The following is a 19,767-nucleotide window of genomic DNA, read 5'->3' as shown; positions in this document are numbered from 1 at the left end:
CCCTGAGTTTAGTGTTCTCCAATGCCGTAGGACAATTCCTTTTATTTTGTTAGAGTCCGTTCCATAAGTGGTGACACACACAATTCTTTTGTTCTCAGGTTTTTCATAGGATTCCAGTAATCCCTCTCGGGTGTTGTTCTTCGCTCTTCTATATGCTTGTTTTATCAGTCTTTTGGGATATGATTTCATCTTCAGTTTTTTTGTGAGCTTCTTAGAATGTATTTCATAAGTCTCCTTGTCCGTACAATTTTTTCTCAATCGTAGAAATTGTCTCACCGGCAGATTGTCTTTTAAAGTCTTGGGATGGAAACTGTCGTACCTTAATAAATTGTTCACATCTGTTGGTTTGTAAAATACTTCTGTTTTTAGTGTACCCTTGTTTGGCCAGATTTTTAAATCCAAGAAGGTTAGTGAATCTTTTTCCAAAGTCATAGTAAACTTGAGATATTCATCCCTGGAGTTCAGCCATGCCAGGAAATCTCTTGCTCCATTTTCATCTCCTTTCCAAATGAGGAAAATATCATCTATAAATCGTTTCCAAAACACCAAGTTGTTCTGGTACGGATTTGTCTCTTTATAGATGAATTTCATCTCAAAATCATGGACGTATAGACAGGCTATACTTGGTTCGCAAGTCATACCCATAGATGTTCCGTGGGTTTGTAAAAAATATTCCCCCTCAAATTCAAAATAGTTTTTGGTTAGGGCCCATCTTGCACATTCTACGATGAAATTTATGGGTGTTATCGACGTCCATGTTTCCGCTTTTAGCAGTCTCTCAAACACAGTGAGCGATGCTTCTTGTGGAATGCTGGTGTACAGCGCTTCCACATCCAAGGTGATGAGGTAATCTGTTGTTGGATCGAAACTCAAGGGTTGGAGTTTTAAAAGGATATCTAGTGTATCTTTTAAATAAGAAGGCATTTTTTGTAACATAGGTCTCAAAAAGTGGTCCGTGAACTTAGATAGCGGCTCCAGTATAGAACCGATACCCGATCCGATAAGTCTACCTGGTGGTGGAATTTTGTTTTTATGCACTTTGGGAAGAATGTAAAAGTATGGTATCTTGGGATCCGTTTCTTTTAGAAAATCTTCTTCTGCAGTAGTTATCCATCCTTCTTCCGCTGCCTTTTTTACCATCTCATGTATGTCTCGTTTCAGTTTTTCAGTAGGGTCCCTCTGTAGTCGTAAATAGTTCCGAGGATCATTTAATAGTTTTTGACACTCATTTTTGTACATTTCGATCGGTAGAATCACTGTTGCTCCTCCCTTGTCTGCTGGTTTTATTATAATATCACCCATCTTTTCAAATTCAGCCAAGGTTCTTCGTTCTACAGATGAAAGATTGTTGAATGTTCTACTTTCATTATCTTTGAGTTTGTCAACTTCCAAAGTAACCGCTTTTTCAAAAGCTAGCAAGGCTGCTGGCATTGTATGATTTGGTGGAACAAATTTTGACTTCTTCCTTAGGCCTGTATTTTTATCTTCGGCGGTTTCTTGTGATCCATCCGTTTCTGCAAAAAACACTGATAATCGTAATCTGCGGAAGAATTCAGATAGTTCAATTCTTACGTTAAAGAGATTGGATCTGGTAGTCGGGACAAAGCCGAGACCTTTATTCAAAACTTCTTCTTGAGTTTTTGAAAGGAAGTGTGTGCACTTACCCAGTCAGCATGACAGTACCAGACTGCACGCAGGTTCTGCAATGGCAGACCCTAGACACATTTTACCAGGCCGCTTCTGTGGGTGGCACAACCAGTGCTGCAAACCCACCAGCAGCATTTGTATTTACAAGCCCTGGGCACTCCTGGTGCACTTTACTGGGGTCTGACAGTAAACCAAATAAGCCAATCATGGAATCCAACCAACCTATACATTTTAAATAGGGAGCACTTGCACTGTGGCACTGGTTGGCTGTGGCACAGTGCTCTGAGCGGCCAACACCATAAAAACACATGAGGCACAGCGACAAAAAGTGGAAGGTGCCAGGTCTAACACACGTGTACTTGTTGTGACTTTATGCAAGAGAAACAAACTCACTTTTTGAATATGGAAATGAAAAGAGAGTTTCCTATATAAGATTTTATAAAATTCAGTACACTATTCTGCATTTATGTCATCATATGTGCTTGTTTCAAAATTAATGTTGGCCCACCGATTCGTCCTGTTAGTGAAAGATGGAAGGAAAACGTTAGAGCTTTCAAGAATCCTTATAAACGTTATCCCATGTATTTCAACCTAAGAGACTCTGAATGAGGACTGATGTTAAAAGATATTCATTTTGTTGCTGTAGAAACCATCAAACCCTACAGGAGAGGGGAGGACCGAGCGCAACACCTGTGTGAGAGAGAAAGCTTCAGTATTTTTACACTTAGAGCCCAATTACAAGTTTGGCGGTCCGACAGCTGGGATGCCGTCACAGCAGTCTGGCGTACGCCACAAAGCCGGCAGCTTCTTGACCGACGTATTACAACAACACCACCGGGCTGGCAGAGTTGTGTCGGTGATACAACAGCAGCAGCATGCTTTGGCTCAAAGAGAGCCTGCAGCACATGCCGCTGCTGTGGCACCACCACTTGCACATCAGTGCATTGGGTACCATGCAACATGTTATGCATGCCGCAGAGTGTACCCATGACAGCGTGAGCAGAGGGGGGCACAACATGTTCCCTCATGCCCATTCACCCAATGGGCAAACTCACCCTGAGGCTCTATGTGGGGCCCATTCCCAGCCTTTCTGTAGACCTTTTCACGGCAGGGTCATCACCATGAAAAGGTTGGCAGAAAGGCAGGTCGTAATCGGCATGGCCTCCATAGGCCACCACCATAGGATTCAAGATCTTGGCGGTTCAAGATGGGGTTCAAGATCTTGTGGTGGTCCGAACGCTGAGGTTGCGGCAGTCAGACAGTCTTGAGACCGCTGTACTCGTAGTCAGGCCCTTAAAGAACTACATTAGCTGTTACATTTATTTGAGGATTTTGATTCTTTCCAGTGCTTTGTGACATATGTTGTTAATAGGTGTCCTATCATTACAGTATTTCTGGTCATGGGGGAAGTTACCTGGTTACATTGAGCAAAATTATATATTAGCCATTGCTATGTTAGAGAAGGTCTTTATGGCACTCTTATTGAAATTAGTATTATCATTTGGTTTTTTTGCACCCATTCGGGTACCTCAGCGTGTCATCATCATTAGCAGCGAACTAGGGCAATTCCGCTTCTAGCAAAGTATTCGGGTCACAAAACACTGTTTTGAGTATTTAAAAAATTACTCGATTTTTGGGATTAAGAGCACACGCATATTAATAAATATCTTAAAGTAATTCTTTTCATTTCTTTTTAAGGATGAGAGTTTACTCACTTAGGGCCCCATTAGGATGGTGGGCGGACTTCAGTCCGCCCACCATCCTCGCAGTCCTGGGACCGCCCGCCAGATTTGCGGCTGTCCTGCACCGCTGATTAGGATGCGAGCGCCATCCTGCCGGTCGCATTTTGCATATTTGGCATTGCGGCGGGTGCTGCTCTAAACAGCACCGGCCGCAATGCCAAATTGACATGTTGTGCATTCCCATGCATAACATGCCAGGCACCGCGTGGTGCCTGCCAACTTGTGCATGGGAGTGCAGGGTGGTACCATGGGACTCCCAAGTGCTCCCCCCACCCCCCCTAACCCCACTCGGGGCCCGCAATGGCCTTTTACACCAGGCATCATAAGATTGCCCACTGGCAGAAAGGCGGCGGACGCACTTTGCGTCCGCCGCGCTATCACCCGCCATAATATTATGGCGGGGGTAAATCAGGTTGGGATGGTGATCCGCCTGCCATCCTAATGACCCTCTAAGTATCACTTTGTTACTGAACAATCGTGATACTTTTGTAGCTTTTAACCTTTCGCGTCTGAAAGGAGGAATGGCTGCCATAATGCACAGTTTTTAACAAGTAGTTCACTCTCTAGCTTATAGCGTTTTTTACTGATCATGTGATCATAGCATGGCCTTTTCCAATGCCCTTATATTTAATGAATGTTCATAGAATGGCATCTACCACCTTGTATGTGGACACTCTGAGATGCAGTTATTACGCCAGTGAGTTCTCTAGGTGTCTTAATACTTTGCAGTTCTGCACATTTTTGCAGGATACTTTGCTAGGTTTCGTATTAAGTATAACTAATCTTATGAAATTAGAATAAGGCATATAGTTGTAGCATTTCATTTCACTACATGCTTTAGTCACCTATCGCCAATTAGACACACTGCATGAATAGATAGCATCTGCTTATCATTCACGTGGGCTGTTGCTGCATTGGGCCCTATCTGAATAATCGTGAAATGGCATGTCAGATCCTCCATACCTTTAAAATATGTTCCTTTTATTAAGTTTATAAGGCAATGGTGCAACTCTAATCTTTAATGGGTACTAGTTCACCAATGTCATATAAATATTGATAGGCACAGTTGTCTATAATATAACATTGTTATCCTTGGCTTTCAGAAGAAAGGCTCTTCTAGCTTCTTGTAATACATCCTTAAAAAGGCCGACATTTACTGTCCGCTAGAACATTTTTTTATGCGGTGCAGTCATCAACAACACCAGTGCTATTTTTAGTAACAGTTTGCCTGCATACATGTTTAAATAGATGATCCAGAAAAATCAAGATTAGATCATGTTGCTCAGTATTTTCTTCCTTCTGTTAATTTCTTGAAATTGCATGGATACTCTAACAACAACAAAATGATGTTTTATTTTAAGTAATCCAGTCTGTGATTTCTCTCATGTAGATGCTGTAGACATCATATTTAAAAGGGTTTCTATTTTTTTGTTGAAGTAGTTCGAAGTTCTTTTGGGATGTACAAAACACATTTTGAATCATTCTATGCTACTTAACAAATCATATTAAATTTCTTGCTTTGTAAGTATTCTGGGAATGTAGAGAATATAAAAAAACTTGTGGTTTGTTATGAAAAGTAAATGTTGCATGCTACTTGTAAGCATGTTATTGAGGTATGTGTTCAAATTTGCATTTACCGATGATCTCTGGACAATCATGGAACCTGTCTTTTTAAACATACATCAGTGCTGACTTTGAATAAAGCTATCAGGGTATGATAACCTTTCAATCCTTTTTTACTTTGACAATCTTACTCATTGGGTTTGACTTTTCTCCTTTTTCAATTATCTTCTCCTTTTCTCATGATAGTCTATGCACAATTAAGGTTTAACTTACCTTTCTCTATTGTCTTTCACAGTTTACCCTATCATGCAATTTATTACAGTGTGGAACAGCACCTTCTACATTCTTTTGCATGGTATTCTTGGGTGTATGCATAGTATCTCTCTCATTCTGCACAGTCAGAGCGGTAACTCGAGTTCACATTGCAATATCTTCCCTGCCGTTTTACAACACATCTTGTGCAAAAAAAAATCATGAACTTGATACATGGAAAAATATTTTTTAATTGAAATCAATGTATTAATATGTATTTCATTACTATTTCTTTTCTCTTGTTTCGCCATTTTGTTCTTCTTGTTTCACTACAATGATATTTCTATTTGTTTATATATCTTACACACAGTGTAGATTATGTTAATATGAACTGGCCCTGAGGAAGTGACGTGTGTGTCATGAAATTTGTTGGCCTTTCTATTTTTGATTGAAGAAAATTAAAATACAATTTGAATCCTTTCCATGACTCATTAATGAGAATTTATTGATTCTAAGACCTCAAAATCAAGTGTCCTTTTTGCATTAAACATGTATGTTTGACTGTGCTATGGATTAGTCATTATCTGAAACGAAGTTACAACAATAAGTTATAAACAAAGCACCCTAAATAATAACTACTTTTCTTAGAACATACGTTGGATCTACCATTGTGATAAACAATTATTTACTATCAAACTGAAAAGAGATTGGTACTTTCTGAAAATATTAACAATACATTTGTGGGCAGCACCTAGATGATGCACCTTGAACTCAGGTTATAATATTTTTTAATTAATATCTTTAATGGTTAAGTGATTTTGTATTTTAACTTTCTTTCTACTTTGCTGAATAAGTGATGTAAGGTAACTGACTCAGACACTGTTGTGCACATGTAGCTAAATGAATTGTCAGGGTGAACACCTACATTATTTTCCTCTTCAGTTTATGCTAGCTTTATCCTGTACTGAGAACATATTATAAATAGTATAAATCCCTAGTAAAAGGGGTGCTCCATTGAGTTACCTGCAGCATTCCTATGAGTCTAAGCATGCTGCTGTCCCTTCATTAAATTTTTTTGGTATTTCTCCACACAAGCTGTACAAATGAGCCAATGAAAGTCCCCGTTATACCTAGGCCTTGGCTAAAATTTCGTTCCGTTCACGGAAATTGCGATAATTTGACATTTTCGCGTTCCGCGGAAAGTGCGAAAATGTCAAAATTTCCGCATTCCGCAGCTTGGCGATAATTTGTTTCTTGCTCGCGCTGTAAAATAATACATTCTCGCGCACGCGCGATCGCCTTACCTGAATCCCTGCATTCGCTGACAAGTTTTCTTGATCCGGTCACGTTCTCCATGAGATGTTGTATTGTTTTTAGCCATTTGCTCTGTCTCGCGACAGTTCGCGCCCGCAGTGACGTCATGCGTCGCGCGATCACGTCTTTCTTCTCGCGATCATGCACCGCGAGACAACTGAAAACAAGATGGCCGCACCCGCGAGCAACCACATGGGTAATTTGGCGAGCCGCAACCATGCAGAAAATCTCGCGAACATGCGGGAAAAAAACTTCCGCATCTTCGCGATATTTCCGCGTGTTTGCGATAATTTTTAACATTTTCGCAATAATTTGCGAAAGTGGATTTCGCAAATTCCGCCCACCCCTAGTTATACCACACTTCAAATGCTCTCAAATTATATTCTCTGGTCTCCCCAAGAAACTTGATACCAGTCCTCATAAGCAGGACCACAACCACCTCCTGAAAAGACACTTCATTGACTTCCAGTTGATTCCATGAATATATTTGCTTATTAATGTTTTTAAGATATAGTTAATTCATTTTAACAGAGATACATCTATTAACTAAATGGAGCACACACACGATTCTACATTCCATTATTTAAAAAATAATTTACATTCTACCATAGTAAATATTAGGACAGCATAAAAAAGACAAATTATATCAATCCTAAAAAAAATTTAGAAGGGTTTGACATCTAACATCTGTCAAATAAAATTCCATTGATCTAAGGTCAGAAAATGAATTCACAAAAAAGAAAGACTGCAATATATTGTCAACTAATAAAATCCAGGGGATGTGATACAAAATGCCTTAGCGTAAACAGCTCCTAAGAGATTATTTCTGCACTTATAACTCAATGATATTTTCAATATTCTATAGAACATCTGTTTTCTCTTTCCTAAATTGCAGGTGTCTAAATTGTGCATCTCTGCAATCTAAACCTTTTGAAATTTTCAGTCAGGAAGCATGTTGACAGAAACATTGGTTATGCAATGAGTTATGCAATGGGATCAAAGACTACAGCCCTTATTACGATGTCGGGAGGACGACAACGTTGCGGGGAAGGAACCGCCCGACCATTGGTCGGCGGTTCCGACACCATAATTTGGATGCGACTGCACATAAGGAGGTCGGAAACCACCATTTTGCAATGGGAACTTGTGCGGCAGGCAGAAAACTCCTGCAGCACAAGCTCCCATTGAAGTTTGTAAATATCCCTGCCCTGTGTGGCTGGTAAGTGGGCCTATCAGGCCCATATGTGGAGGCCCTGTTGGGAAGGGGCCCTGCTAGGGGTCCCCATAGTTGCTTTACGACAGTCATTCTATGTCAGAAAGGCCGACATGAATTAGCTGTCAGAAACCAACATTGTAATCCCAACAGCAAAGCAGAGCCAGGCTCTGCCATCATTAAAGCGAGAAATGCGCATGCGTGGTGGTCCGCGCATGCGCATTTGCATGAAGAAGTTACCGTCAGCAAGAAGAGGGAGCCCCGGGACGCCACGCTGAAGGTAAGGTAGTTTATTTACCTTTAATCTTCTTTAGATTATTTTAAAATTAGGGCGGGCGGGAGGCGGGTGGCGGGCAGCGTGCACTCCGTGGGCGAAGCGGAGCACGACGCCCAGGGTTACTCTGTAGCCTAAGAACTAGGTCAGCAGAGCTGCTCTAGAGCCAGAGAACCAGGTCAGCAGACCTGTTGTAGAGCCAGAGAAACCAGGTCAGCAGAGCTGCTTTAGAGCCAGAGAACCAGGTCAGCAGAGCTGCTCTAGCTGACACTGACTGACTGACACTGACTGACTGACACTGACTGATTGACACTGACTGACACTGATTGACTGAAACTGACTGACTGACACTGATTGACTGACACTGACTGACTGACACTGACTGACACTGATTGACTGACACTGACTGACTGACTGACACTGATTGACTGACACTGACTGACATTGACTGACACTGACTGACACTGACTGACTACTCTCTACTACTCTACTACTCACTCTCTACTACTCTCTACTACTCTCTCTCTACTACTCCCTCTCTACTACTCTCTACTACTCACTCTCTAGTACTCTACTACTCTCTACTACTCACTCTCTACTACTCACTCTCTACTACTCTCTACTACTCACTCTCTACTACTACTCTCTCTACTGCTCACTCTCTACTATTCATTCTCTACTTCTCACTCTCAACTACTCTCTACTACTCACTCTACTACTCTCTACTACTCTCTACCACTCACTCTCTACTACTCTACTACTCACTCTCTACTACTCTCTACTACTCTCTCTACTACTCACTCTCTACTACTCTCTACTACTCACTCTACTACTCACTTGCTACTACACACTCTCTACTACTCTCTCTCTACTACTCTCTACTACTACTCTCTACTATTCACTCTCTACTACTCACTCTCTACACTCTCTACTACTCACTCTACTACTCTCTACTACTCTCTACCACCCACTCTCTACTACTCTACTACTCACTCTCTACTACTCTCTACTACTCTCTCTCTACTACTCACTCTCTACTACTCTCTCTCTACTACTCACTCTCTACTACTCACTCTCTACTACTCGCTCTCTACTACTCACTCTCCACTACTCACTCTCTACTACTCGCTCTCTACTACTCTCTACTACTCACTCTCTACTACTCTACTACTCTCTACTACTCTCGCTACTACTCACTCTCTACTACTCCTCTACTCTCTACTACTCTCTCCACTACTCACTCGCTACTATTCTCTACTACTCACTCTACTACTCTCTCCTACTCTCTACCACTCACTCTCTACTATTCTACTACTCACTCTCTACTACTCTCTCTACTACTCTCTACTACTCACTCTCTACTACTCTCTACTGCTTACTCTCCACTACTCACTCTCTACTACTCGCTCTCAACTACTCTCTACTACTCACTCTACTACTCACTCTCTACTACTCTACTACTCTCTCTTACTCTCTCTACTTCTCACTCTCTACTACTCTCTCTACTACTCACTCTCTACTACTATCTACTACTCACTCTCTACTACACACTCTCTACTACTTGCTCTCTACTACTCGCTCTCTACTACTCTCTAGTACTCACTCTACTGCTCACTCTCTACTACTCTCTACTACTCACTCTCTACTACTCCACTACTCTCTACTACTCTCTATTACTCACTCTCTACTACTCTTTCTCTACTACTCTCTACTACTCACTCTCTACTACTCTACTACTCACTTTACTACTCACTCCCTTCTACTCACTCTCTACTACTCTCTACTACTCACTCTCTAATACTCTCTACTACTCACTCTCTACTACTCACTCTACTACTCTCTACTACTCACTCTCTGCTACTCTCTCTACTACTCTCTACTACTCACTCTCTACTCTCTATTACTCACTCTCTACTCTCTATCTCTCTACCTCTCTCTACCTCTCTCTCTACTACTCTCTACCTCTCTACCTCTACCTCTCTACCTCTACACCTCTACCTCTACACCTCTACCTCTCTACCTCTCTCTACCACTCTCTACACGCACACAAATGCACATATATATGCATATATATACATATGCATTTATATATATGTATGTGTATATATGTGTACATACATATATAAACGTATATATATAAGCTGCATATCTATATAAATATAAATACATGCATACATATACATATATGCATACATATGCCTGTTATGTACATGAACGTCTGAAAAACACTAATACAAGCAAAGCTAAAAAGCCACCTAATTACAAACAGAATTGCTTTAACTTAAGCAAGGGTGAGACCTATTGAATTTTCAATGCTTGTTTACTTTGGTTCCATCAAGAAGGCATTCAGATGTGTCACACATTTGCCATAAATTCTGAATGGTAGCACTCTAGTTGCTCATTAGATCACTATAGTAAAGCTACTGCTCACCAGGGAAGTCTGCTGCTGGTATTCAAAGTGCATGTTTCAGTCTGCATGCCAGAATTTTTTAATGAAATAGAAGAGGATTTGAGAAGTCAAAATGTGCCCTAATTTTTCTTTCTGCAGCACTAATCATAATTTCTATGGCAAAATGAACCCCCTCATGTTGTTCCTTTGCAAATTAAATGTTTTAAGTGTTACCACTTTATTCCAATCAAGATGGCTTCAGGTGTGTCATACTTTTGTCATAAGTAAGACTGTTAGCGCTCTAGTTGTTCTTTAGAACACTCTGGGACATTCTGTCATTGGGCTATACTTGGGCTATATCTGGGTGATATTTGTGCTACATTTGGGCTCTTTTGTCTCATGTGGCCACCTTGGGAGACTTATTCGTTATGAAGTTTCCTAATTTCCTCATTTACTACAGTCTCCTCAGTAGGAATACTTTCAGTTTTTTACTTTGATTCCATCAAGAAGGCATTCCGATGTGTCACACATTTGCCATGAATTCAGAATGTTAGCACTCTAGTTGCTCATTAGATCACTGTAGTAAAGCTACTGCTCACCAGGGAAGTCTGCTGCTGGTATTCAAAGGGCATGTTTCAGTCTGCATGTCAGAATTTTTTAATGAAATAGAAGAGGATTTGAGAATTCACTCAAAATGAGCCCTGATTTTTCTTTCTGAGCACTAATCATACTTTCTATGGCAAAATGAACCACCTCATTTTGTTCCTTTTTAAATTAAATGTTTTAAGAATTACCACTTTATTCCAATCAAGATGGCTTCAGATGTGCCATACGTTTATCATACGTAGGACTGTTAGCGCTCTAGTTGTTCTTTGGAACACTCTGGGAAGCTGCAGTAGAACACAAAGGAATCAGCTGACAGTCTCTGCCCTTGTTGGATGTACATGTTGTACTGAGTATGTCAGACTTCATTCTCACATGACTGAGAAAGATAATGTGAATTTACAGAAAATATGCTCTCAGTTTAGCTTATAGATCACCTTCCAAACCTCTGTGGGAAAAGCATGAGAAAATAGTTTTCTCTCAAACATGATTCATGATATCCCAGAAGAAGGCTTTTTCACATGGTAAAATCACCTTAGAACATACCACAATTCCTAAAATGAGTATGGTACCATAAACAAATGATTTCTGATGTAACTAAAGTCTTAAAACCTTCTATTAACTGCAATGTTTTTTAATGAGGTGCTATCATGTATATTGGTCCCAAGATGGCTGCAAACACTTCTTGGATGAAGTGCTGACAGCCAATCGGATCTCACGATGACATGTGTGGTTAGGCTCTGCCCAGATATATATGTGATTTTACTTTTGATTTTCTCAGGAACTACTGAACGGATTTACACTATTTAAGCAAAAGGCACAACTCTGAACCCATGTGTACCCTTCTGCCGAATTTGGTGTAATTCCGTTAAGCAGTTCGGGCTGTAACTGCGGTTAAAGGTCCTATGGGAAATTGCATGGGGAAAACACGTTTTGGGACCCCCTTTTTTCTCAACCTCCGCTACACGAATCATCCTGAGACTTTCAGGATAGGAGCGGACCGGAGCTGGCCAAAAGTTTTGAAAATTTTGTGAAGATTCGTCAACGGGCGCCAAAGTTATTCCAAATAGAATGTTGCAGATTTCTTATGGAAAATAGGTCCTAACTATAACTACCTACTGGTGACCGCCAGTAGGTAAAATATATATATATATATATATATATATATATATATATATATATATATATATATATATATATATATATATATATATATATATAATAAAATACATAAAAACAAACCATAAACCTAAGTAACCAATACAATTAAATGACTAATTAAACTAACAAAATGTGATACTTAAGACACCAAAAATTATAAAAGCAGCAAGACGACGATACTCTGCCAGATTTGCCAAAGACAATCTGAAAACTGAAGTGTAGAAATACATACAACTATATTATATTGTAAAATAATATATAACTAACAACGCACTCTACATCTTATATCTTAAACTGTAAATACAGAGAAATGACTACGAGATTGAGAAACTACTAATCTGCCAAAAATCTACAACAATCACATACATGGAAAAAGGCACACAAAATTCAAGTAAATAGAAAATATTTCTATGGACTAATACACCCTAAAACGCTAAAAATTAGTTTAAACTCCCTCAGCCCCTCCTAGTTACCAACAAATAAATGTTTTAAAAAAACAAAAGCAACATTTTTCCCAAGCAAAAAAGGAGCAACCTGAACCACATTACAACACCTCCAACATGAAACCAAAAAATAAAGACTGAAGTTACTAGCAAGAACACATATGTAAGTACAAAATATAAAACAAGTATCCTCATTTTGCAGGCCAATAATAAATGTATTATAAATGTAAAACGTTTAATTCTATACATTATTACACTATTTTCTAAATATATGTGTACATTCGACACATGCGCAGTTGAGATGTACACACAGGCATCAATAGATATGTTACACCATTGCCCACTCCCGCAAGTCTGCTGCAGCCACACCGTGGGCCCTGCGGTCAACTCATAATACGGCAGTCTAAAGACCTCCAGAGCTGTGGGCTACTGGTGGCCACACTTTTCGGGCAGTCAGACAGATGAAGTCGCAATCAGTCCCTTACTGTTCTGTAGCTGTAGATCGTCTTGTTTTTCCATTTAGTCAAAAATATAATCCACCAACAACAGAAAAATGAATCCCAAAAAGCACCAAAAGATGCAAAAAAAAACAGGTCCATTTTGAAATCAACAAAGCAATGTGAAGTCTTAAGGAATGACAAACACCTCCCCAAAAAAGTGTAAAAAAAAAAAACTCTCCTGGAAACCCTGAAAAATCAAACAAATTCAAAAATAGAAGTATTGGTTTACTAGAACCCAAAATGAGTTCATATAAAAAAAAACACAACATATAAATGTCCATATGTTAAATGTCAATCCGGAAACCTGTGAAAAAATGTATAATACCCACTTGTAAAAACACTATCTTCAAGCATAACATAAACGTTCCAATTAAACTTAAAAAACTACAAAGCAACACTATGACTACCATTTACTAGTACTCCCTACATCCCCCTACCACACTATAAAAAACCTTAAAAAAGAGCTTACCTGATTCAAAGAACAGCAGCACCTTTCAGTGACTCATTTCCAGGAAAATAAACAAAAAATGACCCAAATAGACTACAAAAGTCAAGTAAGCGGTAAAAGAAAAAAGGCTGTATGATGACACTAAAAAATAAAGACTGTCTCCCTATAGAAAATAATGGGGATTATTTAAATAGGAAATTGAAAAATGTTTAAATAATGTTAACTATGTCAATAAAAGTTATATGAAAATATAAAATACTTAAGCAAAGTATAAAATAAATAAATATATAAAAAATGAAAAATATGGTATTAAGATATACCAAAAAAGGATTCATAGATTGTTAACACAAATGTATGCGAAACGTGTATATGTGTATAAAATATGAAAGTAGTACACTTGAACAAATAAAAAAAATGGAAATGTACATTGTTCAATCATTTGCTGCTTGTTTTATTTATTATTAAAATATATTAAAATATTTTTAACAATGTCAAACAAATGTTTGAGTTATGTTTAAAAATAAGTATGTAATTAAAAATGTATACATATAAATTAAATAATTATTAACCAAAATATAAATAATAATGACAAATTGTTATGCACCTTTATTTTTAAAAAAAACTATATTAATAATGTATGTGAAAAATGCAATACCAACTCCTATCTAAACCATTCAGGGGAAGGTGCATCACACTAAAGGGATTACATTTGCAATTCCCATTCCAATATATAGCATTTTGGGAGAGGTGTTGTAAAAAAAACGTGTTACATTTGCTATTCCCACTCTAAACAATTGTAAGTAAAGTGTTAAACACTAATGGAGTTGCATGTAACAATTTCCACTCCGCAGTAAGACAACTTATTCCAGCAAAGAAATGAAATAACTTATAACCAACTTTTAACTAATAGATATTTGTAATATAATTGATAGTAAAAATTATATAAAGTGCTAACAACTTTAATTGATACAATTGACTAAATTGTACATTACATTCAATAATATTACAAAATAATTAACGGCCATTATAAGCACTATATAAACTCACACATTAATTATAGATAAGGCTCCCTGTTTTCCGTTTTTATGGATTTTTACAGATAAATGCAGACGGAAAACAAGGTGCTTTCTGTCTGCATTTATTTCTAAAAGTGGATAAATATAGAAAACTGTGCTTCTTTTAAGTGACTCTTCATGCTGTCTTTCATGAATTATAGCCCAACAGCTGCGCAGCTGGACATCATAGGAATTTTAAAAAACAGGATGACATTTATTTAAATAACTGCATGTGTCAACATACATTTGTGGTATAATGCTAATATTTACCAGTGGATGTACTGTTATTTAAAATTTTATTATTAAATAGCTAAAACACAACAGAACTCAAATTAGGAATGCACGCTTATCGGTTAAATAAATATGGAAATGTACAGTTTTACAACTTCATTTATATGCACAACTCAAAATAAATATGGATAAATACAGATAAAATGCCCCAAAAATAAATTTCGATAAATACAGACGGAAATGTCAAAAAAATAAATACCATAAAACCGGATAAACACATTTCAAAACTATAGACATAATTATTAAAATATATTCTAAAAATATAATGTATTACTTCAAATACATATATAACATATAACAATTTTATTATCACACACACAATTAAATTATCTTTACAATTACCTAATTTATTGTATTTTTTTCCTCTAAACTAAATTTAAAAAAAACACATCGGACGACTACACAGCAAGTAAAAATTTTGATTGATTCTATACCAGACAATATTTAGCTGTTTATATCTTACCTGTGAAGAAAGGCTTGCTTCCCAAAATGCATTAGGTATACCAGAATGGCTACTTGGGTGCTGATTCCGATCCTGTAAAACCCGGGTACGAATGGTCGTACGGAGTGTATTCTCCGTACGACTCGTACCCGGGAAATGCTCCTTACAAACCAGCAAGTAAGAATCGTAAAAAACTACGTGTGACAAAAAAATACCCACAATTCCGATCCGGGACATCGCGTACGTGACGTCCGGACGGAGTCAGGCAGCGTTCTACAGACCAGCAAGTACGATTCGTGCCTACGTCACTCCGCACGGATCATTTTTTACGGCAGCCAAAAACTCCTGGGAAATTGAGGACGACGCGAAGAAGGAGCAGCGGGACACGACGGACAGTCATGGACCCTATCCTACGTGTCATCCCGGCCCTCCTAGCCTATGACCTGGTGCACCGAAACCGCCGCACACGCCGCAGAAGGTCAGCACAACACCCAGGGGCAAAGGGGGGGCCAGGGGCAGGAAACATAACCTCTACCTAAATTAAAAAATACCATATACTGGCCATACATTACCTCCAGGGTCTGGTCACTTCAGGGGGTGTGTCCACCAATCCCCACATACGCGTACCTGTCACCACTACAATGGTGGTACGGCCCGTAACCATGCCCTCAAAGCATGGGTACGGCCCGTACCACCATTGTAGTGGTGATGTAGGGGTACACGTGGTACGGGCCGTACCCTTGCTCTGAGGGCGTGGGTACGGCCCGTACCACCATTGGAGTGGTGATGTAGGTGTACGCGCCGTACCCATGCCCTCAGAGTGTGGGTACAGCCCATACCATGCGTACCCCTACATCACCACTACAATGGTGGTACGGGCCGTACCCACGCCCTCAGAGCGTGGGTACGGCCCGTACCACACATACACCTACAGGCTGGGATTACACACATGCAGAGTGCGGAAAATGGTGAATGTCGCCATTAAGGCATTACAACATACTCAATACACAAGTACAGTGATTAGCAAGGATGGCACTGACGATGCAGCCGAAGACATTGCTGAGCAGGCATGGCCATAGTTGAAGGGATCCATCACCAACAAAGGAAATGTAGACACAGATCAGCACAACAAAAGTGCAACTCCCTGCAGGGAAGATGTGAGGTGCCACAGAGGAAGGAACACTCCTTGGGACAATGTCTCCAAACACAAATAGCACACACGAGCAAAGATACTTTGCAGAGACCTTGTGATGGCACGCAGATACCATGGTCCACCCCATGAGCATCAGACTACACAATTTTCCTGAAACATAACACATTACCACAACCCCAACTCCGGGACTATCAGCACCCACATCAATACCTGAAATGCAATAGTGTTCAAAGTGAAAAGAAATTGCTTTATTTAGCATTAAATGAAAATTTATAAAAGGACACTATTTACAAAGGCACATGGCCAGTCCAGATCAGAAGTCCTTGGGGGGGACACATGGCCACGTGTATCCCCTAACTTGCATGCACATTAGAACCCTCAGGTTCGTCGACTGGGGGGGACATCATGTGGGGAAGGACCAGGCACCGCAGGGACAGGAGGTGTAAGGGTAGGTGTGGTGGGTGCAGGGACGGATGCCTCCACCACAGGCTCAAAGGAGGGATGGGGTGCAGCGCTACTGGGGGAGGGGGTGGACAGGGGGGACTCAACTCCCCTACCCGTGGAGTGCCGTTCCCGTTTGCGGGCTGGAGAGCCAGAGGGGCTGAGGCCCAGCACAGCCAAGTAGGCCTCCTTGTCAGAGTGTGTGGTAGGGGAGCCGAGGGGAGTGCCTTTGGAGGGACTGGGTAGTGCGGCATGCGGACTCGGACTGTGGCTGCGTGTATGCCTGTGTGCCCCAGACCCAGTGGGTGTGCCTTCATTCCCCTGAGTGTGCGTGCCAGGAGGAGTGCGCTTGCCCTTACGTAGTGGTGTGCTGCCTATGTCTGGTGGGGTGCGTGCTTGGGAATGTCTGTGTGTGCTTGGGACAGGTATGGGAGTGGGAAGTGTGAATGGTGCAGGGGTGGGGGGGACGAAGTGCTGCAGGAGACTCACTGCTGCCGTCAGTGAAGAGTCCATGGACCTCAGCAACATCCGTTGGTCAGACATCGCTGATGACATGCCCTCCATGTACGACACCATCTGTGTCATCATTAGGGTGTGGCCATGGAGGACATTCAGCATCGATGTCTGGCCAACCTGCAACTGCCGCAGAATGTCCACAGACTCTGCAGTGAGGGCAGCAGTGGGGACAGGGGCTGGGGGTGCGGTGCCTGGAACGAAGGAGACACGGTGTTGCCTAGCATGGACAGAAGGGACCGGAGCAACTGGGAGGGCGGTGATGGGAATGGAGGGGGCGGTGACAGATGTAGTGCTGCTGCCAGGTGTTTTAGCAGCCTCCGCCCCCTCGAGGAGTTCAGCCTCGGACCCATCAGCGTCATAGTCAGTGTTGTCACTAGACAGGCCCTCCACCTGACTCCCCTCGCCCTCCGTGCCACTTGCTCCCGCAGACTCGCCAGCAGTGGTGGCAGCGGTGCTGGATCCCTCCTCCACGTCCGTGCAGGTGTCTCCTTCGGTGTTCTCCGATGATGCTGTGGGTAAGGTGAAGATACAGAAAAAAATCAGTCACCTGTATACAACTGACACATGAGTAACCCTGGGCGTAGTTCGCAAAGTAGCACTTCGCGAAGCTACGCAAAGTGAAGTTCGCACTACGCGAGCTACGCGTAGCACTTCGCGAACTGCGTAGTACCTTATTCGCACTGTGCCAGATGTTGTTTTCAATGATTGCACAGTGCGAACAAGCAACCGGCACTGTGCAATCATTGAAAATGGCATCTTGCACAGTGCGAGCTGTAGTTTTCTGCTGCTCGAGTAGATTTTTACTCGAGCTTCAGCTTTCTCAACGCGAACTGGTAGTTTCTCATCGCGAGCGGTCGCGAGCATACGCGACCACTCGCAATTAGAAACCTGACCTCCTCGCGTTGGGAATCTCGCCGGGAGGTTTATTTTCCATGCTCGCGATCGCCAACTTGAAGTTGCTGATCGCGAACAAGGAAAAAGTCTCGCCAGGATGTCATTTTGCTTGCTCGCGGTCGCCAACTTGACGTTGAGGACCGCGAGCAAGCAAAAAATGACCGCAGCACTACGCAACACTACGCTACGCGTGTTCGCACTGTGCTGCGTGCAGTTCGCGTAGTGCGAAGAAGCGCGAACTTCGCAAACTACGCGAGCGTAGCGTAGTGCTTCGCCCAGGCTTACACATGAGTCTAAAACAAAAATGTCACAGTGCATATCAGGAAATGCATCATGAGTAACATCTAGAATAGTCCGCGCATATGTAACCCTGCCCTCCCCAGTTGGTTGACCCACCATGCCACTTGGAAATAATGGAGATTATGACACAACAGCAAATAACTTGATATCGAATTATACTGAGAAGCTAGTGTCTGGGGACAGTTGAGCACAGCAAGACTATGAAGGCATGCCACCTCTTGTTCACTGTGAACGAAACAGTATTGGTGCACCGAAGGCCAAATAACACACCTCAATGCTGAAGGTGTCCCCACACTCTGAGACCTGTGAGTACTTTGGAAAACCTAACCAAAAACATTGCGATCCCTTGGGACTCACAACACTTTACACAATGTACATGTTTAGAATGTATGAATGTGCCATTTTGTGAACAGATGACACATCTGCCTGTATGACAGAAGTGACACAATGAGGTGCACACAAAAATACATTTACACAGTCATTGTATGAGCTGCCAGCCGAATTCTAATAAGCCACTGTAAAGAAGAAATGGGGTATCAGTAAGTACATATACATGGCACCACGGTGGTCTGGATGACTCGTAAGTTGGTATCAGCAACAACCAAGGACTTACCCAAATGCAAACACACTGTGTGAACATGGATATGTAAAATCAGAAAACAAGTGGTAATCGAACTGTGCCTTTCTGTAAAATGTGCCAGCGTGTCCACGGAAAGCGTAAAAGTACTTTCTTTTGCACTTCCCTGGGAGACATCTGTCATGCAGGCACATTATTGTCCTTCAAAGCAAAATGAAGCATATGAAAAATTGAGACATGTTGACAAGTGTAGTGAGTGCCAAGGTACAATACTTCTTGACTAAACACTTGAATCATGCCACCTGTCACATGGCCATCCATACCATGATGACACAGTTGGCAACACATCTGACCCACTGCCTGTCATGTGGAGTGGCACACATGTCCAAGCACAGGACAATGCATTAGCTAATGGGCCTGCAATGTGTCGGGATAAGGAGCACCTGCACTGAGGAGACACCCTCATGGCAAGCAAGAATGTCCACACAGATGTCAGCACACACAGACCAAACTACGTAGGATCTCGACCACGCACTGGTGGCAAAAATG

This window comes from Triturus cristatus, chromosome 5_1, assembly GCF_964204655.1.
Source record: "Triturus cristatus chromosome 5_1, aTriCri1.1, whole genome shotgun sequence".
In the NCBI taxonomy this organism is placed as follows: Eukaryota; Metazoa; Chordata; class Amphibia; order Caudata; family Salamandridae; genus Triturus; species Triturus cristatus.
This window is presented reverse-complemented; position numbering follows the sequence as displayed.